We start from the raw sequence: 23,834 nt of genomic DNA on the forward strand, positions 1-23,834 counted from the left end.
TGAGAAAGGAAATGAAAGGAAGAGGAAATATGATACTTCCATTATTGCTTATAAAAGAAAATTAGGGTGACCAACTGTCCTGGTTTTCCAGGCACTGAGGGGTTTCCAAGGAAAGGTGAGCTGCTTACCTTACAAAGAAAATTTGTAAAACTTCAATTTAATATAGTACTAGATGTCTTTAGCCAGAGCAATTAGTCAAGAAAAAGAAATAAAATGAATTCAAACCAAATTGGAAAAAAGGAAGTGAAGTTATCTCTGATTACAGATGACATGATCTTATATATAGAAAAGGCTGGTGAGGGGTATGGTAAATAAGACTCTTTTGTACCCTGGTGGTGCAGTGGTTGAGAGTCCACCTGCCGATGCAGGCAACACGGGTTTGTGCCCCGGTCCGGGAAGATCCCACATGCCGCGGAATGGCTGGGCCCATGAGCCATGGCCGCTGAGCCTGCGTGTCCGGAGCCTGTGCTCCGCCATGGGAGAGGCCACAACGGTGAGAAAAAAAAAAAAGACTCTTTTGTTATGTGGTCAAGCGTCTCTCAGGTGATAAGCATTGTCTCCAAAGTAGCTCTCTTCTTGGTATGGAGACATCTTTGCAAATGGAAATTTCCTTCATAAATGTAAATTTCCTTTACAAAAGGGGAAATCCTTTATTTTTAGACAAGTGGAGGAGGTAAAGAGCTTTTCCTGAGTCTTCTGGTCCTCAATTGCTTTTAAATTAGCTCAAAATAATCCGTATGTGCTAAAGTGGCATATTTTGGGGTGATATTCTGGTACCCTCCATAATTCTTCAATAAGAATTTATTTATAAATTCCAAAAAGAACTATAGATACCATTCTCTAATCATAATGTAACAAAACTAGAAATTGATTATAGAACCAGAAAATAAAAAGACCTTACTGCTTGGATATCTATAAGCATCCCTCAACCCAAAAGCCCAAAACCCTCTTTCCTTTGTGTATATATTTGTGTACATCTGTGTAAATTCCTAAAATGGAATATATGAGCCTCATCATCTGGCCTCCTTCTTGAGTCTCATATCTTTGTGAAACGCCTCCTGCATATCGAACCTAGGAGGGTAAAAGAAAAATTTTTTTTTTCTACTACAATTACCCTACTTTTGAGTTCACTGAAGTTTTTTGGTGAACTAATTACTGTAAAGTCAATTTAATTTCATGTAACCAGAGATACATGAAAATAAAATAAATATTTAGTTTTCAGATTATGTTTAATATATATCAAGCAGCTCTATTTAAAAAATTATATTATTTAGGTCTTACCTTAGCATGGCCTAAAAGAGAGGTAAATGATCTCCCTTACTGATGTTTCCATTTTTCCTTGTATTTCCTCTAGCTTTTGCTTTATTAATGTGTATTATTTGTTACATAGATGTTAAATGTTATATATCACGTAGATTAAAAAGAGTTATATCACGAATTTCACAACTTTATTATCCTAGAACTCATCCAAGTCTAGTATTAAGATAATGATCTCTGCTAAACTTTTACACTTACTTGGTAAAAACACATTTTCTCATCCTTTTATTTTCAATCTTTCTTAATCATTTTATCATTAGGTTTTACTTTGTGATCTAATATTGAGAGTCTCTTTTAACAGGTCAGTTGGGCCTAATTACACTTATTGCTATGACAATTACGTTTGGTTCTATAGGTTTTGTTTCATTATTGTGTTTGCATTTTCAGTGATAATTTGGAAAGTTGGTGTTTCTTATGTGGTAATTACCTTTAGGGGCTTGTTAAAAAATAACTATCCCAGAGAGAGGGGGAAGATGGCGGAAGAGTAAGACGCGGAGATCACCTTCCTCACCACAGATACATCAGAAATACACCTACACGTGGAACAACTACAGAACACTGACTGAACGCTGGCAGAAGACCTCAGACCTCCCAAAACGCAAGAAACTCCCCACGTACCTGGGTAGGGCAAAAGAAAAAAGAATAAACAGAGACAATAGAATAGGGACGGGACCCGCACCAGTGGGAGGGAGCCGTGAAGGAGGAAAGGTTTCCACACACTAGAAGCCCCTTCACGGGCGGAGACTGTGGGTGGCGGAGAGGGGGGAGCTTTGGAGTGGCAGAGGAGAGCGCAGCAACAGGGGTGCGGAGGGCAAAGCGGAGAGATTCCAGCACAGAGGATCGGTGCCGACCAGCACTCACCAGCCCGAGAGGCTTGTCTGCTTACCCGCTGGGGCAGAGGGGCTGGGGGCTGAGGCTCGGGTTTCGGTCGGAGCGCAGGGAGAGGACTGGCAGTGTGAACACAGCCTAAAGGGGTTTGTGCACCACGGCTAGCCGGGAGGGAGTCCGGGGAAAAGTCTGGACCTGCCGAAGAGGCGAGAGACTTTTTCTTCCCACTTTGTTTCCTGGTGCACAAGGAGAGGGGATTAAGAGCGCTGCTTAAAGGAGCTCCAGAGACGGGCGCGAGCCTCGGCTATCAGCGCGGACCCCAGAGACGGGCATGAGACGCTAAGGCTGCTGCTGCCGCCACCAATAAGCCTGTGTGCGAGCACAGGTCACTCTCCACACCTCCCTTCCGGGTAGCCTGTGCAGCCTGCCACTGCCAGGGTCCCAGGATCCAGGGACAACTTCCCTGGGAGAACGCACCGTGCGCCTCAGGCTGGTGCAACGTCACGCCGGCCTCTGCCGCCTCAGGCTTGCCCCGCACTCCGTACCCCTCCCTCACCCCGAACCTGCAGCCTGCAAAAAGGAGACCCCAAACAGAGTAAGATAAGCAAAATGAGAAGACAGAAAAACACACAGCAGATGAAGGATAAGATAAAAACCCACCAGACCTAACAAATGAAGAGGAAATAGGCAGTCTACCTGAAAAAGAATTCAGAATAATGATAGTAAAGATGATCCAAACTCTTGGAAATATAATAGAGAAAATGCAAGAAACATTTAACGAGGACCTAGAAGAACTAAAGATGAAACAAGCAACAATGAACAACATAATAAATGAAATTTAAAATACTCTAGAAAGGGGCTTCCCTGGTGGTGCAGTGGTTGAGAGTCCACCTGCCAATGCAGGGGACACGGCTTCGTGTCCCGGTCTGGGAGAATCCCACATGCCACGGAGCGGCTGGGCCCGTGGGCCATGGCTGCTGAGCCTGCGCGTCCGGAGCCTGTGCTCCGCAACGGGAGAGGCCACAACAGTGAGAGGCCCCCATACCGCAAAAAACAAAAAACAAAAAACAAAATACTATATATCAAAACCCATAAGATATAGCTAAAACAGTTCTCAGAGGAAAAATATATACTAAAAAATACTTTAGTTATATAAATAAATAAATTAAGCATAAAACTCAAGAAAGTCGTGGGGAAAAAGAAAATTATCCCAAAGGAAAGTAAAAGGAAGAAATTAATAAAGGAAAAGTGAATTAGAAAATATAAAAATTATAGCACTAATAGATAAATTTATTAGCTGGTTCTTTGAAAAATCCAAGAAAGAAAGAAAACAAAAGAAAGAAAAACAACATCCCCAAAGAAAAGCAAACAAAGGACATAAACAATTCATAGAAAAGAACATATGAAGGGTTCTTAAACATATATAAAGATGCCTAACCTTACTCATAAAAAAGTGATATGTAATTTAAAACTATACTAAGATAAATAGGCACATGAAAGGATGCTCAACATCATTAGTCATCAGAGAAATGCCAATCAAAACCACAATGAGATCCAGCTTCATGTCCACTAGGATAGCTGTAAAAAAAAAAACAAGTGTTGGCAAGGCTGTGGAGAAATTGGAACCCTCCTACATTGTTGGTAGGGATGTAAAAATGGTGCAACCACTGTGGAAAACATTTTGGCAGTTCTGCAAAAGATTAAACATAAAGTTACCAGCAGACCCAGCAATTCCACTCTTAGGTATAGAGCCGAAAGAATTGAAAACATATGCTCACACAAATACTTGTACCCAAATGTTCATAGCAGCATTATTCATAATAGCCAAAAAATGGAAACAACCTAAACGATTAATGGGTAAATAAAATGTGTTATACAATTGAATATTATCAGGCAATAAAAAGAAATGAAGTACTAATGCATGCTACAACATGAACCTGAAAACATTACGCTAAATGAAAGAAGCCAGTCACAAATGACCACATATTGTATGATTCCATTTATATGAAATTTCCAGAATAGGCAAATCTATAGAGGCAGGAAGTAAATTAATGGTTGCCTAGGACTGGGCAGTCGGAAATGGGGTGTGACTGCTAATGGGTACAGGGTTTCTTTTTGGAGTGATGAAAATGTTCTAAAATTGATTGTGATGATGGCTGCACAACTTTGCTAATATACCAAAAACCAGTGAACTGTACACTGGAAGTGACGGTACAGTTCCAAGATAAGAGCTGCCTCTGCTCTTCCTCAATGACTCCTTTGTTTTAGAAAACTGAAAGTTTTCTTCCCCTTCTTTGAGACCTCTCTCATTCATGAATGTTTCCCCTATTGGCCTAGCCTGAAAAAAATGATCTCCTTGGGGCTTCCCTGGTGGCGCAGTGGTTGAGAGTCCGCCTGCCGATGCAGGGGACACGGGTTCGTGCCCCAGTCCGGGAAGATCCCACATGCCGCGGAGCGGCTGGGCCCGTGAGCCATGGCCGCTGAGCCTGCGCGTCCGGAGCCTGTGCTCCACAACGGGAGAGGCCGCAACAGTGAGAGGCCCGCGTACCGCAGAAAAAAAGATCTCCCTAATTGCCAGGTGCACTTTGCCCTAGATGGCATTTAGTCATAGGGTGCTCTTTGCAAGGATCGGTTAGATTTTGTAAACTAGAGAATTAGTGGAAGTGCCAGTGGTTTTATGTTGGAATTCTAGGTCTGAACAAACTGGTGTTGCAGATCTGAGTTTCGATAGTATGTGAAGCATACCATGGCTCGGTCTGGCACAGTATATCTGTTCTGTGAGTCAGGATATGTTTGACAAGTTGGAGTTTCTGTTTCAATTCTCAGTCCTTTACATTTACTTGGTCCCTGGTAGGTGCTCAATAAATATTTGTTGAATGACTAAAAAAATCAATATGTTGTTGGCAGTGGCACAAAAATAGTACAACTTCTTTGTTGGTTACAGTTTGGCAAAATCTATAAAAAATACAAATACACACCCCCTTGACCTCCTAGTAGTTCCACTTCTAGGAATTAATCCTGCAGATAACTTCAACATGTGCAAAGGGCCACCTGATAAGGTTATTCATTGCAATCACAAGAGACCAAAGTCTCCGAAATTTCCATAATAGGAGACTGCTTAATTAAACTATGATACACACACACAATGGAATAAAACACAGATATAAAAAATAATGAGAAAGTTCTCATGATACAGAATATCTGAGATGTATTCACTCAGTTCCAACTACAATGGCTGTCTTGTTGATCCTCACAGCAAGTCTTTTCCTCCCTCAGGGCCTCAGCATGGGAAGTTCCCTCTGCTTTGACTGTTCAACTCCAGATACATGCATGGCTCACTCCCTCATTTTCTTCAGGCCTTGGCTCAAATACCACTTAACCTGCAAGGCTTCTGCTGACCACACCATGTAAAATAGCAACAATTCCTCTACAAACACACACACACACACACACACACACACACACACACACTACCTATCCCCCTATCCTGCTTTTTTCCACAGCACTTACCACATATCACTATATATTTACTTGTTTATTTATGTCCCACAAAAATGCAAGCTTCATGAAGGGAAGAAATGTTTTGGTCACTACCAAATTCCAAATGACTAAAAGAGTGCTTGGCACATAGCAGGTACTCAGTAAATATTTATTGAATAAATGAATGTATTATGTGAAAAGAAAAGATGCTGGGTAGTGTTTTTCAATATGCTTCTATTTGTGTTTTTTAAAAGACTATCCATGTAAATGCTTCTATGTGCATGAAATATCTTTTAAAGTGTTACAGAAGAAGTAGGACATGCTGGTCGCCTGCAGGAAAGAGAACTTGATGGCTGGGAGACAGAGTGGGAAGCCGGCTTTTCACCATACTCTATTTGCAGATTATTAATTAGCCAAAGACTTTCAAAGTAAAAAGGAAAGCTCTCGTGTCATTTCTTTCTCTTTATGCCTCCACAGTAGGCTGCTATGTGTTTGTAGGATAAGCCATTTCATCAGTCCTCTTCTGATGGACAATTATTTCCAAACTTCTGCTATCAAAAATCAGGGAGTCTAGATATTTACTTTTCACATGTCATAACAAAAAGGATGCTGAGGTCTTTTTATGACTCCCTAACTTTGGTTCTAAATCCATGCAGTTGAAAGTATAACCCACACCCCAGACTAAACAAAAGTCTCCTACAGGATTTGATGGCTGGAAGCGGGGCTGCCTCAGCAAGCAGCGGGTCCTAGAAAAGGGAGAATGTCATTATCTTTATTTAAGATTTTTATAATCTCATTCGTAAATTCACCCAATCCCTGAGCCTGTGGACATTTACTAATTACCAGGATAGTAGGGCTGTCTTACAAAAGGGGGAAAAACCAAAACAACAAGCTTCTATCAAGATGTGAAGACAGCTCAGTAGTCCTAATTCTCACAACGAAAGAGTCTGAACTGGACATTGAGAGTCTTGGTTCTGCTACTGAGGAGCTGTGTGATCTTGAAGAAATCACTTCCCCTCTCTGGGCCTCCACTGCCTCAATCCAGGGATGAGGAACCTGTTCTACTTCCTTCCATTCTACACTGAGTGACTTGTGGCAGCTACTAGATGTACAGATCTGACGGGGCTGTCACTTTGCAGTGGTTCCTGTAGGTAAAGAGGGCTCTGGGCTGTGTTGGGAGGGAAGTGGAAACAGAAAAGCAGCTGCCTTCATTTCCAGAAGTGACACCTGTACCTACTCAGGGGGATGGGCGAGCAAAGGCCCAGGTGACTCCAGGGGTGCAGAGTAGTGGGCAAGAGCATCAGCCACAGGGGCATCAGGGCCCAGGCCCCACGGAGTCGCTCTGGCAGGAGTCTGTGTGGCTCTTTCTCCAGCCCCATCAGGGGCCCAGAGTGTCCCAGGGGTCTCACCCCCGTGAAGAGTCTGACAAGCACAGACTTCTGGAAATGACTCTGCACTGTTCTGCTGCCTAATCTGAAAACAGACGCTGGAGAGAGGCTGACAGGCACATTTTCACCACCCCTAAGTCTCTCAAGTGCAAATGAAGGCCACGTACATTCTTATTCTTTGGATCTGTAATTAAATCTTGATTTAGTAAAAAAATATAAAGTTGCAGGGATTCCATTGAACCTGTTCAAGTCATGAATTTGATGAGAATACTTTTCTTGCTCATTTTCAGTTTTTAATCAGCAATTAAATGTTCATTAGATAATTTCTGAAGTTCTCTGCTCACATATTCTATGAGAAACCTACTCAACAGAAGATTGCACTTTCAGTGTTTCTGGTTTTTAAAAATTTAAGCAGATCATCTTTTTGAATACCTTTCCTTTCTGGCTTTTTTCTTTTCTGGGCTACACAGTCATATTTTCTAAACCAATCCCAATGCAACTTGTACTCATTCCCAATGATCTAAGAGTTTACAAAATAAAGTCGTTCTTCTAAAACATTCAAACTTATTGATATTACAAAGCAAAACACAAGAACTTTAATTAATAAATATAAAATTTAAAAATCAAAAGTATTTAAATAAAGCTGAATTTTTTATTTATATGTTTTACTTTTCTTTTTTTTTTTTAAATGTGGGGCAATGCCTCTTCCCCTGCTTTTTTTTTTTTATATTTATTGATTGATTGATTGATTGATTGATTGCTGTGTTGGGTCTTCTTTTCTGTACGAGGGCTTTCTCTAGTTGCGGCAAGTGGGGGCCACTCTTCATCGCGTTGCACGGGCCTCTCACTATCGCGGCCTCTCTTGTTGTGGAGCACAGGCTCCAGACGCGCAGGCTCAGTAATTGTGGCTCACGGGCCCAGTTGCTCTGCAGCATGTGGGATCTTCCCAGACCAGGGCTCGAACCCGTGTCCCCTGCACTGGCAGGCAGGCTCTCAACCACTGCGCCACCAGGGAAGCCCTGTTTTACTTTTCAATATTGCTTCTGTTTTATGTTTTGGTTTTTTGACCCAGAGGCATGGGGGAATCTTAGCTCCCTGACCAGGGATCAAACCCACACCCTCTGTATTGGAAGGCGAAGCCTTAACCACTGGACTGCCAGGGAAGTCCCTTACTTTTCAATTAAATCTTATTAAATATTATTATAAAAATAAAACTTCGGGGCTTCCCTGGTGGCACAGTGGTTGAGAGTCCGCTTGCCGATGCAGGGGACACGGGTTCGTGCCCCGGTCCGGGAGGATCCCACGTGCCGTGGAGCAGCTGGGCCCGTGAGCCATGGCCGCTGAGCCTGCGCGTCCGGAGCCTGTGCTCCGCAACGGGAGAGGCCGCAACAGTGAGAGGCCTGTGTACTGCAAAATAAATAAATAAATAAATAAAACTTCGGAATTCTCCGGCGGCAGCTGATTGAGCAGGATGAGATAGGCCTGATGGGGCTCATCGGGAAACTCGGTCATCAGCTGGCCGAGATCAGGGAGCGCACTCTCAAGAATATTCTCTGCAAGACTGAGCACAACTTAATCTGCTGTGCTGATCTGTTTCAGGAGAGGCTACTTTTTCTCCATTTGCTGGAATGGTTCAGTTTTCTGTCTGTTCCAATGAAAGAAGAGGCTCTGAGTCTGTCGAACAGATTGGTTAAGTATCCCCAGCAGTCCAGCATTTGGTTGGTCTTGGTGCAGCCGAATTCTTATCTAAACTTCATTCTAATGTGGAGCCAAATCTACAGGCCGAAATTGATGGCATTTTGGATGGACTTTTTATTCGTCCTTCAGAAGTTCCTGAACTATATTCTGCATCTTACCAAACCAGTCAGACTGGTAACTCTTTGAAATCAATCAATCAAGCTGTTAAAATATAAATATATGGGTTCTACTGGTTAATTCTAAGGAAAGGGACCTTAGATTTAAAAAAAAAACACACACAAAAAAACCTCCCCCCTGCCCCCCACAACTTGTGTCAATTTACATGAATTTGACCTTAATTTCCCCTCCTCTAATGTTATACAGAGGAGGATACTTGTGTATTTTTGATTTTTTAGTCAAGGAGCATAAAAGATGCAAGTGACTTTCTTTTTTGTGAGATTAGTCTGACAGATTTTTTTTTTTTAACAATAACAGCAAATTTTTATCGAGCACTCATTACTCTGTGTGGGATGTTGTTTTAAATGTTTTATACTTGCATTTTGGAGCTGTGTTCTTCATATAGTGACCATGTTGGCCCTGCTCATGCTTTTGTTATGGGGTCCAATCAAAATGTGCTACACAAGGTATACTGGCTAAAATCAGAGTCAAAGAGACATGGATTTAAGTCCCAGTTCTACCACTAGTTGTGTGACCTTGGCTAAGGCACTTAATCCCTCCAGGCTTTAGTTTTCTCATCCAAAAACTGGTACAATAAGCGAGAATGTCTTATAGGATTTTTGTGAGGATTAAGTGAGACAGCGTCTGGACAGTGCTCAGCATAGGGCCCAGCGTATATTAAGCACAGAAGCCTTGTCTGCTATGGTTACTTGTTGCTCTTGTTATTTGATGTCCAGTATAGTGCCTTGCTCATAGAAAGCATTTAAATTGATTTGAAGAAGAGAAAATGCTCTTGAAATGTATGTGATTGAGTAGTAAAAGTATTAAAAAATATGTTTTTGCTCATTTAATCTGTTAGACCCTGTTTTTTTCCATGCCAGTGCTGTACTGCTCCTGCTGTGACCTTCGGTCCTCCTGCTGTTAACAAGAACAATAGCAGCTGCCACTTAATGAATTCTGTGATTGTGATTTTTCACAATGTATTTTACAATTTCTGTCTAAGCCATAACAAATAAAGTAGAATCTCAAATCATGAAAAAACCACTTCACAATTCTGGGGTTTTAATGTGCACTTAATAAACAAAGCAAGGAATCTGTATTACACTTCAAATACCTTACCACTACAACTACATGTATACAAATATAAGAAAAATATAATTCTCTAATATGGCAAAATGTTCCTCAGACACCATGGTATATTTTTACGTAATGGTACCCAACACATCACACCTCCCTGCATCCAGCTCCTTTGCAATAAGATCAGGAGATAGAGTTTATTACCGCTGCTACCTCCTACCTTGGATCTGGGTGTTCCTTAAGGCTTCATTTGGTCAACAGAATGAGACAGAAGTAACACTGTACAACTCCCAAGGCCAGGCCTTAAGAAGCTTTTGCTTTTGCTCTCTTGGAACATTTCTACCATTATGTGAAAAAGCCCATTCTAGCCCAGAGGATGAAAGGCCATTTGGAGAACTGAGGTATCCCAGTCAACAGCCAGCATAACTGCCAAACATGTGAACAAAGCCATCCTGGACCATCCAGTTCCAGTAGAGCTGAGCAGCTGCCTAAGTGACCTCAATGGAGATCAGAAGAAAAATTGCCCAGCTGCTCCCAGCCCAGAATTGCGAGCAAATAAATTGCTATTGCTTTAATCCACCAAGTTTCAGTGTGGTTTGTTACACAGCAATAGATAACTGACATAGACACCATGTACAACAGTTTTGAATATTCAGCTTACTTGTGACTGCCTCCAGAATCACAACTTAGACCAAAAAAAGAAGAAAATAGACCCTTGGCACTATTGAAAAATAATATTTCGTTATGCCAGGACCTGCTGAACTCATGCTCTCTGAGAGGAGGGATGCAACAAAGGAGTATTTTATCTACAAATATCAGCCCAATAAATTCTTTCTCCCTCCAAAGCAGTGACTGTCTCCTAGGTCAGCAGGGGGTCAGCCCACAAGGCTTCACAGCATTTGGACTCAGCTGTTTTCTGTTTCAAGAAAATAGGAGGGGGCTTCCCTGGTGGCGCAGTGGTTGAGAGTCCGCCTGCTGATGCAGGGGACACGGGTTCGTGCCCCGGTCCGGGAAGATCCCACATGCCGCGTGGTGCAGCTGGGCCCGTGAGCCATGGCCGCTGAGCCTGCGCGTCCGGAGCCTGTGCTCCGCAACAGGAGAGGCCACAACAGTGGGAGGCCCGCGTACCTCAAAAAAAAAAAAAAAAGAAAATAGGAGGAAAGGTGGAGACAGTGTTAATCACGAGCTTCCACGTTCAGGGTTGCAGGTCACACTGTGCCAGCCCAGTGCTGAATGCAAGATCCCAAGCGAGAAAAAGTCCCGTGTGGCCTTTAATAAATTTAAAGTACAAGGGCCCAGGACAGAGGCCTCCTTGTCTGACCTAAGGGTAATCTTACCCTGCCCTCAGTTTGGGGAAATGATTGAGACCTTGTTTCAGGATTTGCCTGTGAACTGTGACTAGGAAAATTTGGTAATGGCCATTAAATGTAAAATATGCCTATCTCTTGATACATCAACCCAGCTTTAGGGAAAACATCCTATAGAAATAAAAGAACCAACATATTAAAGTAGCTATGCAAAAATGTTTATCACAAATATTGTTTAAAGTAAGAAAAAGTAGAAACAACATCATTAATAGGGGCTGGTTAAGTCAATCATGGTCCATCCATATTAGCAAATGTTAGGCAACCTGTTAAAAGGTTGTTACATCTGTTGACTTGGAGAGATTTATTTATGTTTTCACTTACTAAACATTTACCAAGCATCAGTTATGAACCTGGCAGTCTCCTAAGTACTAGGGATACAGCAGGGAAGAGGACAAGGTTTGTTGCTTATGAAATTCACATCTTAATGGGGAAAGACAGACCATAAATAAACAAATAAATAGGTAGTATGTCAGATGGTGTTAAGTGCTATGAAGAATAATGAAGGTGGGTGGGGAGATAGAGTCTGGAAGGAAGTGAGGGAAGGAGCTCTGTGGCTACCAGGAGGAAGGGCAGTTGAGGCTAAGGAGACAGCAAGCGCGAAGGCCCTGATTTGGGAGTGTGCTTGGTAGGATTAGAAACCTCAAGGAGGCCAGGGTGGTGGAGGGCAGGGCTCAGAGGTGAGATGAGAGAGGAGAGTGGTAGACTGGGTGTGTGTGTGTGGGTGTGTGTGTGTGTGTGTGTGTGTGTGTGTGTGTGTGTGTGTGTGTGTGTACATGTGCACGTCCACGCGCAGATCATGTAGGGTCTTGTAGCCCCTGGTGAGGACTTTGGTTTTACTCTGCATAGGGTGAGAAGCCACTGGGGGAGTTTTGAGCTGAGGAACAACACGACCTGACTTAGGTTTTTAAAGGATCCCAGCAACTGCCATTTTTTTGATTGGGTTGTTTTTGCTTTGTTTGTTTTTTTTGATATTGGCTGCATGAGCTGTTTGTATATTTTGGAGATTAGTCCGTTGGTCTCATCATTTGCAAATATTTTCTCCCATTCTGTGAGTTGTCTTTTCATTTTGTTTATGGTTTCCTTTGCTGTGCAAAAGCTTTTAAGTTTAATTAGGTCCCATTTGTTTATTTTTGTTTTTATTTTCATTACTCTAGGAGGTGGATTCAAAAAGATATTGTTGCAATTTATGTCAAAGAGTGTTCTGCCTATGTTTTCCTCTAAGAATTTTATAGTATCTGGTCTTACATTTAGGTTTTTAACCCATTTTCAGTTTATTTTTTGTGTATCATGTTAGAGTATGTTCCAATTTCATTCTTTTACATGTGGCTGTCCAGTTTCTCCAGAACCACTTACTGAAGTGACTGTCTTTTCTCCATTGTATATTCTTGCCTCCTTTGTCATAGATTAACTGACCACAGATGTGTGGCTTTATTTCTGGGCTTTCTATCCTGTTCCACTGATCTATAAGTCTGTCTTTGTGCCAGTACCATACTGTTTTGATTATTGTTGTAGCTTTATAGTATAATCTGAAGTCAGGGAGCCTGATTCCTCTAGCTCTGTTTTTCTTTCTGAAGGTTGCTTTGGCTATTCAGGGTCTTTTGTGTTTCCATACACATTTAAAAAATTTTTTGTTCTAGATCTGCAAAAAATGCCATTGGTGATTTGATAGGGATTGCATTGAATCTGTAGATTGCCTTGGGTAATATAGTCATTTTGACAATATTGATTCTTCCTAAAACTTCTATAACTTTTAATGCCTATTTTAGTTTGTCAGTTGTTCTTTTTCCCATTCAGAAATAATCAACTTTACTTTAGGACAAAATTACTTCCTTTTCCTTCAACAAAACTGTATCTCCATCCCTCATACCTTTTTTTTTTTAACCAAAAACACATATCCTACTTTCCTTCCATATAGAGTTGTTTCCCTTATTATTTTTAGAAGCTTTAATTACATATACAGGCCTACCTCATTTTATTGTACTTCACAGATATTGCATTTTTTTTATAAATTGAAGGTTTGTGGCAACTCCACATCAAGCCAATCTATCAGTGCCATTTTTCCAACAGAAATTGCTCACTTCATGACTTCATGTCTCTGTGTCACATTTTGGTGATTCTCACATTTCAAACTTTTTTATTTAATAAATATTTCTTAATGATGATCTGTGATCAGCAATCTTGGATGTTACTATTGTAATTGTTTTGGGGCACCACAAACCATGCCCATATAAGACATGAACTTAGTTGATAAATATGGCGTGTGTTCTGACTGCTCCACTAACCAGCTGTTCCCCTATCTCTCTCCTTCTCCTCAGGCCTCCCTATTCTCCAAGACAAAACAATATTGAAATTCGGCCAATTAATAACCCTACAATGGCCTCTGAGTGTTCAAGGGAAAAGAAGAATCACAAGTCTCTCACTTTAAATCAAAAGCTAGAAATGATTAAACTTAGTGAGGAAGGCATATTGAAAGCCAAGATAAGCTGAAAGTGAGACCTCTTGTGCCAGTTAACCAAGTTGTGAATGCAAAAGAAAAGTTTTTGAAGGAAATTAACAGTACTACTCCAGTGAACACATGAATGATAAGAAAGATAATCAGCCTCATTGCTGCTATGGAGAAAGTTTTAGTGGTCTGGATAAAAGATCATACCAGCCACAATGTTCCCTTAAGCCAGAGCCTAATACAGAGAAAAACCCCAATTCTCTTCAATTCTGTGAAGGCTGAAAGGAGCGAGAAAGATGCAGAAGAAAAGTTTGAAGTTAGCAGAGGTTGTTCATGAGGTTTAATGAAAGAATCCATCTCCATAACATAAAAGTGCAGGGTGAAAAAGCAAGTGATGATGTGGAAGCTGCAGCAAGTTATCCAGAAGATCTAGCAAAGATCATTAATGAAGGTGGCTATGTAAACCACGGATTTTCAATGCAGATGAAACACCTCTCTATTGGAAGAAGGTGCCATCTAGGACTTTCATAGCTAGAGAGAAGCCAGCGCCTGCTTCAAAGCTTCAAAGGATAGGCTGACCCTCTCGTTAGGAGCTAATGCAGCTGGTGACTTTAAATTTGAAGTCAATTCTCATTCACCATTCAAAAAATCCTAGGGCCCTTAAAGATTCTGCTAAGTCTACTTTGCCTATGGTCTATAAATGGAACAACAAAGCCTGGATAACAGCACATCTGTTTACCACATAGTTCACTGAATATTTTAAGACTACTGTTGAGACCTACTGCTCAGAAAAAGAAATTCCTTTTTAAATGCTACCCTGGCAATGTACCTGGTCACCCAAGAGCTCTGAAGGAGATGTACAATGAGGTTAATGTTGTTTTCATGCCTGCTAACACAACATCCATTCCGCAGCCCATGGATCAAGGAGTCATTTCAACTTTCACGTCTTATTACTTAAGTAATACACTTCATAAAATGATAGCTGCCATAGATAGTAATTCCTCTGATGGATCTGGGCAAAGTAAACTGAAAAACTTCTGAAAAGGATTCACCACTCTTGATGTCATTAAAAACACTCATGATTCATGGGAAGAGCCAAAGTATCAACATTAACAGGAGTTTGGAAGAAGTTTGTTCCAACTCTTGAGGGGGTTCAAGACTTCAGTGGAGGAAGGAAGGACAGATGTGGTAGAAACAGCAGGAGAACTAGAATTAGAAGTGGAGCCTAAAGACACGACTGAATTGCTGTAAGCTCATGATAGAACTTTAAAAGTTGAAGGGTTGCTTCTTATGGATAGCAAAGAAAGTGGTTTCTTGAGATGGAATCTACTCCTGGTGAAGATGCTGTGAAAATTGCTGAAATCATTTGAAGGCAAATGTTGCAAACATTTGAAGGCAACAAAGGATTGAGAAAATTACATACACAGTGACAGGGTTTGAGAGGTTCGACTCCAATTTTGAAAGAAGTTCTACTCTGGGTAAAGTGCTATCAAACAGCATTGTGTGCTACAGAGAAATGGTTTGTGAAAAGAAGAGTCCATCAATGTGGCAAGCTTTATTGCTGTCTTATTTTAAGAAACTGCCACAGGCACCCCAGCCTTCAGCAGCCACCTCCCTGATCAGTCAGCAGCATCAACACTGAGGCAAGACCCTCCACCAGTAAAAAGATTATAACTCGCTAAAGGCTCAGATGATAGTTAGCATTTTTTAGCAATAAATTATTTTTAACTAAGGTATATACATTTTTCTTTAGACATAATGCTATTGCATACCTAATAGACTACAGTATAGTGTAACTATAACTTTTATATGCCCTGAGAAACCAAAAAATTCTTGTGACTCACTTTATTGCAATATTTGCTCTATTGCAGTGGTCTGGAACCAAACTCCGAGGTACGCCTGTACTAATTAGAATTCTCAATCCTTAAAAACCTTAAATTCTAGTGAAAAATAAGAAGTAAGCAATTGTGAATTGTCTGTTATACCAAGATACTATAGTTAGGCAAATTTATGAATACATTTCATAATTTCTTAAAATATGCATTTCCTCATAGCTCAGTTTTTCAATGTGGCACAAAACATGTTTACTAAGAGACTCAAGTATCTTTAGCCTCCAAAATAAAAGGTCAAAAGTAGGTAAACTTTGGGCTTTCCTGGTGGCACAGTGGTTAAGAATCCACCTGCCAATGCAGCGGACACGGGTTCGAGCCCTGCTCTGGGAAGATCCCACATGCTGCAGAGCAGCTAAGCCCGTGCGTCACAACTACTGAGCCTGTGCTCTAGAGCCTGCAAGCCACAACTACTGAGCCCATGTGCCACAACTATTGAAGCCCACGTGCCTAGAGCCTGTGCTTCACAACAAGAGAAGCCACAGCAATGAGAAGCCTGTGCACCACAAGGAAGAGTAGCCCCCGCTCACTGCAATTAGAGAAAAGCCTGCACACAGCAATGAAGACCCAATGCAGCCAAAAATAAAAATAAATAAAAAATAAAGTAGGTAAACTTAGATTGGTTTTGCAATTAATGTTTCAGTATTTTATCTTATTTGGAAATGATATAGACATTCAATGAATTCCCATCATTTAATTTAACTTAGCAAAATTCTAAGGGTAGAAGTTACCAAAGAGACTTGGGAAACTAAGTAGACTTATCATAAAACAGCCATGGCTAAAAAGTTTACCTGAAACATCTCATTTACATCTATTTAATTCATTTGTTCTTAACAATCATACTCATGAAAATCTCATGATACATTAAAACAGGTAATCATTACGTTGTTATTTTTCTTGCTGAAAAATTTTGTAACTGAGATAACATGGTCTTATTTGACCTAGGTAAATTAAAAGTATTATACTTAATGCTGATTACTCTAACAACATGCCTGTATTAATTAAACCAACAAACTTAAACTACCTTTTACTTACTGAAAATTATCCTAGATCATGTAGATTTGAAAAATATTTGAGTTAGTTTCTATTATATTTCTGAGACTTAGAAATAATTACTAAGCACATATTTTAAGCCAATTAAATAGAGCTCTTTTACAAATTAAGTTTGGCAATGCCATCCAAAAGTAGAAAAATACTATACCTATAACACACATACATAGACATACATAAAAACAAACGGAGAGAGCTTTCCTGGTGGCGCAGTGGTTGAGAGTCCGCCTGCCAATGCAGGGGACACGGGTTCATGCCCCGGTCTGGGAAGATCCCACATGCCGCAGCGGTTAGGCCCGTGAGCCATGGCCGCTGAGCCTTCGCGTCTGGAGCCTGTGCTCCGCAACGTGAGAGGCCCGCATACCGCAAGAACAAACAAATAGAGATCTTCATTTTAAAATTTTAGTCATGAATCAAGTATACTGATTCAGATAACAACAGTATATTCTAGTGAGTTTATAAATAATAGTTGGAAAAAGTTGAGTTTATCCGTCAGATGGCTAAAGCTTTTTACTATTTGTGGAGATAACTTTTAATATTTGTATTTGTCTTTGACAAGTAATCTTAAAGAGGCTGTGGTCTAGAGTTTGGGCAAGAGAGCTCTTTTATCAGTTTGTATTTTTAAAAGACCTCTTTCCTCCTTTTATTTTTTCCTTCAGTCTCGGGCAATTGAGGGCTGTATTTACTTTTCAAAGACATGATAAGATTTACAACTTTAAGAGCCAGAGAAAGAATGTAAATTTTCTCCTAGGAATTTTGGGTTTATTTTTCTATTACCAGAAGTTTAGAGTATTTACTATTTAAAAATTTCCTTCCTTTTCTTAAGTGCAAAACAATTGTACTTCCAATGTCATGGAATATCTGCTATATATATATATATATATATATATATATATATATATATATAGCATATATATATAGTAGATATATATGTATTTTTAATATATATAAAATAAAAATATATATATATTTTACAATATCTGCAAATATTTGAAGGCAATTAGGACGAGGTATGAGTGGATTTTGAGTTGCTTTTTGAGTTATGCTTTTGTTTTTGTAAAGAGTCAAGTTGTAAATTAAGAATTGTTGATTTTAACTCTTTTTTTCATCTGTGTTCCTGCAAGGTACCTTCAAAGAATTGGGTAGACTTTTCCATTATAATGTTTAGAGGTTGGTTTGCTCACTCAATCACACTATTTTGAGTTTGCCTTTTTTATACCATGGAGAAATTTTCCGACTAAATGGAAATCAAAAGATCTCTATGTTTCGTGGCCCAGGAGAAATAAATTCTCTGGGTGGAGATCTAGGATATATCTGCAAAGGACGTTGCATAGGAAGGCCTGAAGCTGGCAAAGCCTGATTATAGAGCCCAGCAAAACGAGACTTACTGTCCATTCCAGACGCTTCTGCTAAATTTATTTCCTGGCTTTTAGCATTTATATGAGTTACTTGTAAACCCTGGGCCTAGAGATTAGGCTGGAGTGCTCTCTGTAAATCTTGTAAGGAAAGGGAAGTTAAAACAAGCAGCTGAGTGTTTAAGGGATTTTCTGAGGAAGGTGGAGGAGTTTTGGGATTTAAGGGAATTTGCTGAGGAGATGGGGTCAGATTTTTAAGAAGGGGAATTTAAGTTGAATGGGACAATTTTTTTCTACGTTTAATTTCTATTCTTTCATCTTGTTATGGAAGTCCCTAAACTAGGTGTTATATTTCTTTGTATCCACTTTTTAATTTGGTCTTTTTTAAAATAGGTACAAAGAAGACAATTGTTTAAGATAGGAGTTCTCCCCACCACCAAATTTTTTTCAAATATAGAAGCTTTTCCACTTTAAAAAGGTTCATCATCCTGGTCATTGATGAGTAGGATCTATTAATCTTAATAGCGACTCAGTCTGACAAGCCTTTTTATAGCTTAACCAAGAACGCAAGAGACCTCCACAAAAGACTGCAAGAGATGCAACCCTCACAAGATCCAGAAAGTTCACTCCCAGATAGCCTAAGAAAGCAAAGGCCTTTTTTGCACAGGGTAAGGATGGTGTAGTGAAAATGGTGTCTCTGGTCTCTTACAGGAATGTGAGACACCTCCAGTGACAGACCCACTAGTCTGTGACACCAGGCAGGCACTACTGGAATGGGACTTTTCCAGCACTAACAAAGCAAGGAAGGTTGAGAAGACAAAGGCCCCTTATGGATCGGGACCCTTTATACAAAGTTCCCTGAATGCTAGCACGGCTGCTTGTGAGTTCGTGTTTTGGAACCCCAGTCTATTCAAATGGCCACCAAGGGGCACCCCAGACCGAATGGCAAAGACCAGACAGAATATTCTCACTGGTTACAAAGCCAAGCTCTCAGAACATAGAACAAAACAAAAGGAAAAACCTCATCTGGTTTTTACATAAGGGACCCGCAGCATGGTTGGTCTAAACAGGCACCAGTCTGGTGAGAACCATGAACTTAGCAGTCTTTGAGGTCCGCTCAAACAGCAGGCTTATAAGGCCTCTGCCTGTGTTCTGCCCTAAGGCTTTTTTTTTCTCCTTATAACACACAACACAGCAGAGACGAAGAAAAACGGTGACCATCTCCGGGAGGAAAAGGATCAGTTAAACCAAGAGTACCCATGTACCAAATCTTTACCAGGGTCACTGTACACAAGGAACTAATTCCACAAATATTTTCTCCTGCTAATTTAAGTTTAGAAAAGGAGAGAAAAGGACTCTTACTACTTTCACTTCCATCAGACCCCCAGAGTCAGAGATCCAGGAGGCTGACATGGCAAGAATTCTTACCTTCTGCCAGGTTTTTTTCGGAAGTTCCAGGATCTCTTTATCTGCAACAGTCCCAGGAGCAAGCAGTAGCCAAGCAGTATCCAGCCAGCAACACCAAAACTGTCGAGGAGGGGAAAATTTCCCCCTAGCCCTCCTGGTTCTTTTGGCTGATCTAAAAATTAAATTGACACAAAACAGATTAACAGGAGGGGAAAAAAATTCAATTTTGAACATGCAGAGGTCTCATAGCTATAGGACCCAAGAAGTAGCCAAAGCAGGCTGTTTATATACCTTTTAGATAAAGAAACAATAAATCTGTGAAGAAGTGACAAGACAAACAAACTTAAGGTTTATGTACTAATTAGTGAAGAAACTAAGCAAAGTTTGTTTATAAGCCATCTTGGCCCTGAATTCCCTGTCTCTTGTAATAAGGATGTCTCTCTACCTCCTGGTACAAGGAGGATACCTTTCACATGCGAGATTTATTTTCTGCTTTCAAGGGGATAGAGGAAGGTCAGAGTGTGCTCCTTGCACAGGCTGTTTCTCAAGTAACTTTAATTCTAAATAACCAATATGCCAAAGTGGAATATTTTGAGGTGGCCTGCCCTGAGCCCTATTACCTACAAACACAGAGCCCATGTGTTTGAAATGCTGGTAAACCCCTCCCAACTGCTGCCCTAAGAAAACCCAAGGAAGCAGAATTGTCAAAGAGAGAAAGAGAGAGAGGCAGTATTTAAACTTGGCAACCAGTATCCACGTCTTCTACCCACAGATTTTCTTTCATTTACCCAGGCCTGCTCAGCATTTCCTGGATATGTGATGTCTGGTTTCTTTTATTTGTCTGTTGAGTCGACATTTCCTGAGGTGCCCTTCCACCCAAAGCACCTTGTCCTCAGGGTCAGCTCACCCCTCCTCTGGGGTTGTCTTTTCTGGTATCATTTCCCAGCTTCCTGGGCTAAGCCACTTCCACCTCAGCCCAGGGCAAGGACTGCCCTCCTGCTCTGCTAGGAGGCCACGTGAAGGCCTGAGGCAGGTGCTGGGGCCTCGTGCCCTGGGGGCAGGTGAACCTGCACCCTGCAAAGGCCTTGCTAGCTCTGCCTAGCCACCTGGGAAGGTATGGACCGCTACGCCAACTCCAGGCTGACAAAGGGGGAGAAGTGTGAGATTTTTGTGAGCACTAAGAATCCAGCATATGCAAAAAGGCTTACATTGTCTAGCTTAACCTAAACCATACCATAAGAGTTGAAAGTGTTGTACATAGTGGGAGTAATGTTAGGGAACCATTGACTGAAACTGCCCGCCCTGGCCAGGCACGATAAGAACCACTCACATGAGTTGTCTCACTACAGGAGGTCCCTCCAGTAAGGAACACGGTGCTGCCACCAAAAACTAACCAGGAGAATTCAGGAGGGACCAAAAGAGGGAGGAGACACCGGCGCGTAATATGTCCTGCCAACCTCCCAGAAACCCTCACACTAGAATCCATCTTTGCTGAGAGTGTGCCTGCCACCAGGAAGGACCCTGAGTCAGACCAAATATGGGCACAAGCAAGATGACTGGCCAGAGATGACCCGGAAACTAACTCCATTACCATAAAACCTGAGACAGAGAGCCACGTGGCAGAGCAGTTCTCCTGGGTTCCCTTACCCTACTGCTCTCCCCTTGGGCGCCCCTTCCCAATAAAGCCTCTTGCTTTGTCAGTACGTGTGTCTCCTTGGACAATTCATTTCTGAGCGTTAGACAGCAGCCGACTCACAAGCCCTGGAAGGGGTCCCCCTTCTGGTAACACTAGGAGTCTGGTGTGGGTGAAAAGAACACTAGGTTTAGATTCAGGGCTTTGCATCCAAAATCTTCCCTTTCTGGTCGCGTGACTTTGGGCAAAGCTGCTTCAACAATATAGACCTCGGTTCCCGCATTTGTGAAAAGGGAGTTATTATTTCCAGTTTGGGGTCGTGTGAGGATTAAATGGGATAACCTATGCTTTAAAACCTGCTTTGTAGGCATTAAAGCATTACACAAATACTTATGCCTGGGAGGGAAGAGAAGGGGCTATTCTGTTAGTACAGTGTTTTTCAAAGAGCAGGTTGTGAGTCATCAGCAGGTCACAGAAAAAAATTCGGTGGGTCCTGATCACCATTCGAAAATGTTAATAGAGTAGAAAATATCAACGTGTGTCCCAAGTAGGAAGAGTAGGTATTGTTTCTTTTATTTAAGTTGTGTGAGGGTGTGTATTAATTAGTATGTGTTGTGATGAAAAGTCTATGTCTTTTACAAAACAACACACATACTAGCACTTTCCTTCAGTGGTAAATAATGGAAGTAGAAATAAAGGGAGCTGTTTGTGCTTTGTTGTATTTTTTTAACTGCAGCGTTTCCACATTCCAAGAGTGGGAGAAGAATTCCTCTTGGCAAAGAATCTTATCTTTTGTTTGGGAAACACTTTAATGGGCCCTTCGGTTATGCAAAGGTAGGGCCCTGAGGCCAGGTTGAAGTGAACCGTGTCTAAACTGCTCTCCACAATAAAAGTCAATATTCCACAGCTTCTTTTTTCTTCGGTGGTCCTAGAAGCAGCAGTTTGGAGCCTCGGGTCTCAGAGAAAAGGGGGGTTTAGCTGGGCCCAAGAGAAGCCCTGAATAAAGGCCTCAACACAGTGTGACCGAGGATGTGGGGACTCTCCGCCCAGATTACTAGATGGAGTTCACCTGGCCTGTGTCATTAAGCCCTAACAAGGGTGATTAAGCATCCTAACCTGGTTCTCTCCAGACAGCTCTGCCTCCGGAATGATGGGTAGAGGGCAGTGTGTAGAGCCTGTGACGGGGGAGTTAGGAGGATTCAGGAGCAGCATGGAGTGAGAAAAGACAGGCCATGAGTGTGGACGCACATCCGAGGATACTTAGCAATATTTGGGAGGGGACTGGAATTCCTCTGGCCTCAGAGCATGAGTTATTTTCTTTGAATATTTAAGTGAAAGGTAATTCTGAAAGGCTGGAAAATGTGGGAACACCAACCACATTAAGGGCTGATGAGGCTCAAACACAGCTGAAAATTAGGAAGGTACTGACCTTCAGCTTCAAGCAAGAGGCAGCCGGACTGTGATCTTCACGACCGCTATTAGTATGATTATTACCACCCTCTCTTACCGCAGGGCATAGGCTCATGACCCTGGTAGGCAGAATAATGGCCCTCCCAAAGATGTCTGCATCCTATCCCCAGAACCTGTGAATATGTTAGCATAGGCAACAAGGGGGAATTAAGGTTGCAGGTGAAATTAAGGTTGGTGATCAGCTGACCTCAAAATGGGGGAGAGAATCCTGGATTATCCAGGTGGGCCCAATGCAATCACTAGAGTCCTTAAAGGTGGATGAGAGAGGCAGAAGTGATGTGACTTGAAAAAACTCAACCAGCCATTGCCGGTTTTGAGGATGGCCTTGACTCAAGGAATTTGGGCAGCGTCTAGAAGCTGCAAAAGTCAGGAAAACGTATTCTGTTCTGGAGCTCCCAGAAAAGAACGCAGCCCTGCTGACATCTTGATTTTAGTCCACTGAGGTTCTGATCTCCAGAAATGTTAGATTTAAAAAAAAAAAAAAAGTATTGACTTCATTTTTTAAAGAACAGTTTTAGGTTCACAGCAAAATTGTCAGGAAGGTACAAGGAGTTCCCATATACCCCCTGCCCTCAGACAGGAATATCCTCCCCCATTTCCACTTCTTCCGGCAGAGTAGCGAGTTTGTTACAGTTGATGAACCTACACTGACACATCATCACCCCAAGTCCGTAGTTTACATTAGGCTTCACCCTTGGTGTTGTACATTCTTTGGGTTTTGACAAACGTATAATGACATGATCCATCGTTATAGTCCCACACAGGGTATTTTCACTACCCTAAAAATCCTCTGTGCTCTGCCTATTCATGTCCCTGCCCAACCCCCTGGGAACCAATTTATCTTTTTAGTGTCTCCATAATTTTTCCTTTTCCTTTTCCAGAACGTCATATCGTTGGAATTTCACAGTATGTGGCTGTATCTGATTGGCTTCTTTCACTTAGTAATACGCATTTAAGGTCCCTCCCTTGCTTTTTATGGCTTGATAGCTCATTTCTTTTTAGTGCTTAAAAATATTCCATTGTCTAGCTGTATCACATTTTATTCATCCATTCATATACTGAGGACATCTTGGTTGCTTCCAAGTTTGGGCAATTATGAATAAAGCTTCTATAAACATCTGTGTGCAGGTTTTTGTGTAGACATAAGTTTTCAAGTCCTTTGGGTGAATACCAAGGAGTATGATTGCTGGATCGTATGGTAAGTGTATGTTTAGCTTTATAAGAAACTGCCGAACTATCTTCAAAAGTGGCTGTACCATTTTGCATTCCTGCCAGC

At 41.4% G+C, this 23,834-nt stretch overlaps 1 protein-coding gene across 1 annotated transcript in view; it reads right to left on the reverse strand.

Annotated features, from left to right (window-relative positions):
- Positions 1 to 23,834, reverse strand: part of B3GNT2 (UDP-GlcNAc:betaGal beta-1,3-N-acetylglucosaminyltransferase 2) — a 160,439-nt gene that overhangs the window by 35,497 nt on the left and 101,108 nt on the right. The window contains exon 4 of the transcript XR_009544125.1: positions 19,477 to 19,627. The gene's annotated coding sequence lies outside the window, so the exon portion shown is untranslated. The remainder of the gene's footprint in view (positions 1 to 19,476; positions 19,628 to 23,834) is intronic.

Source organism: Lagenorhynchus albirostris, chromosome 13 (assembly GCF_949774975.1).
Source record: "Lagenorhynchus albirostris chromosome 13, mLagAlb1.1, whole genome shotgun sequence".
NCBI classification, from domain to species: domain Eukaryota; kingdom Metazoa; phylum Chordata; class Mammalia; order Artiodactyla; family Delphinidae; genus Lagenorhynchus; species Lagenorhynchus albirostris.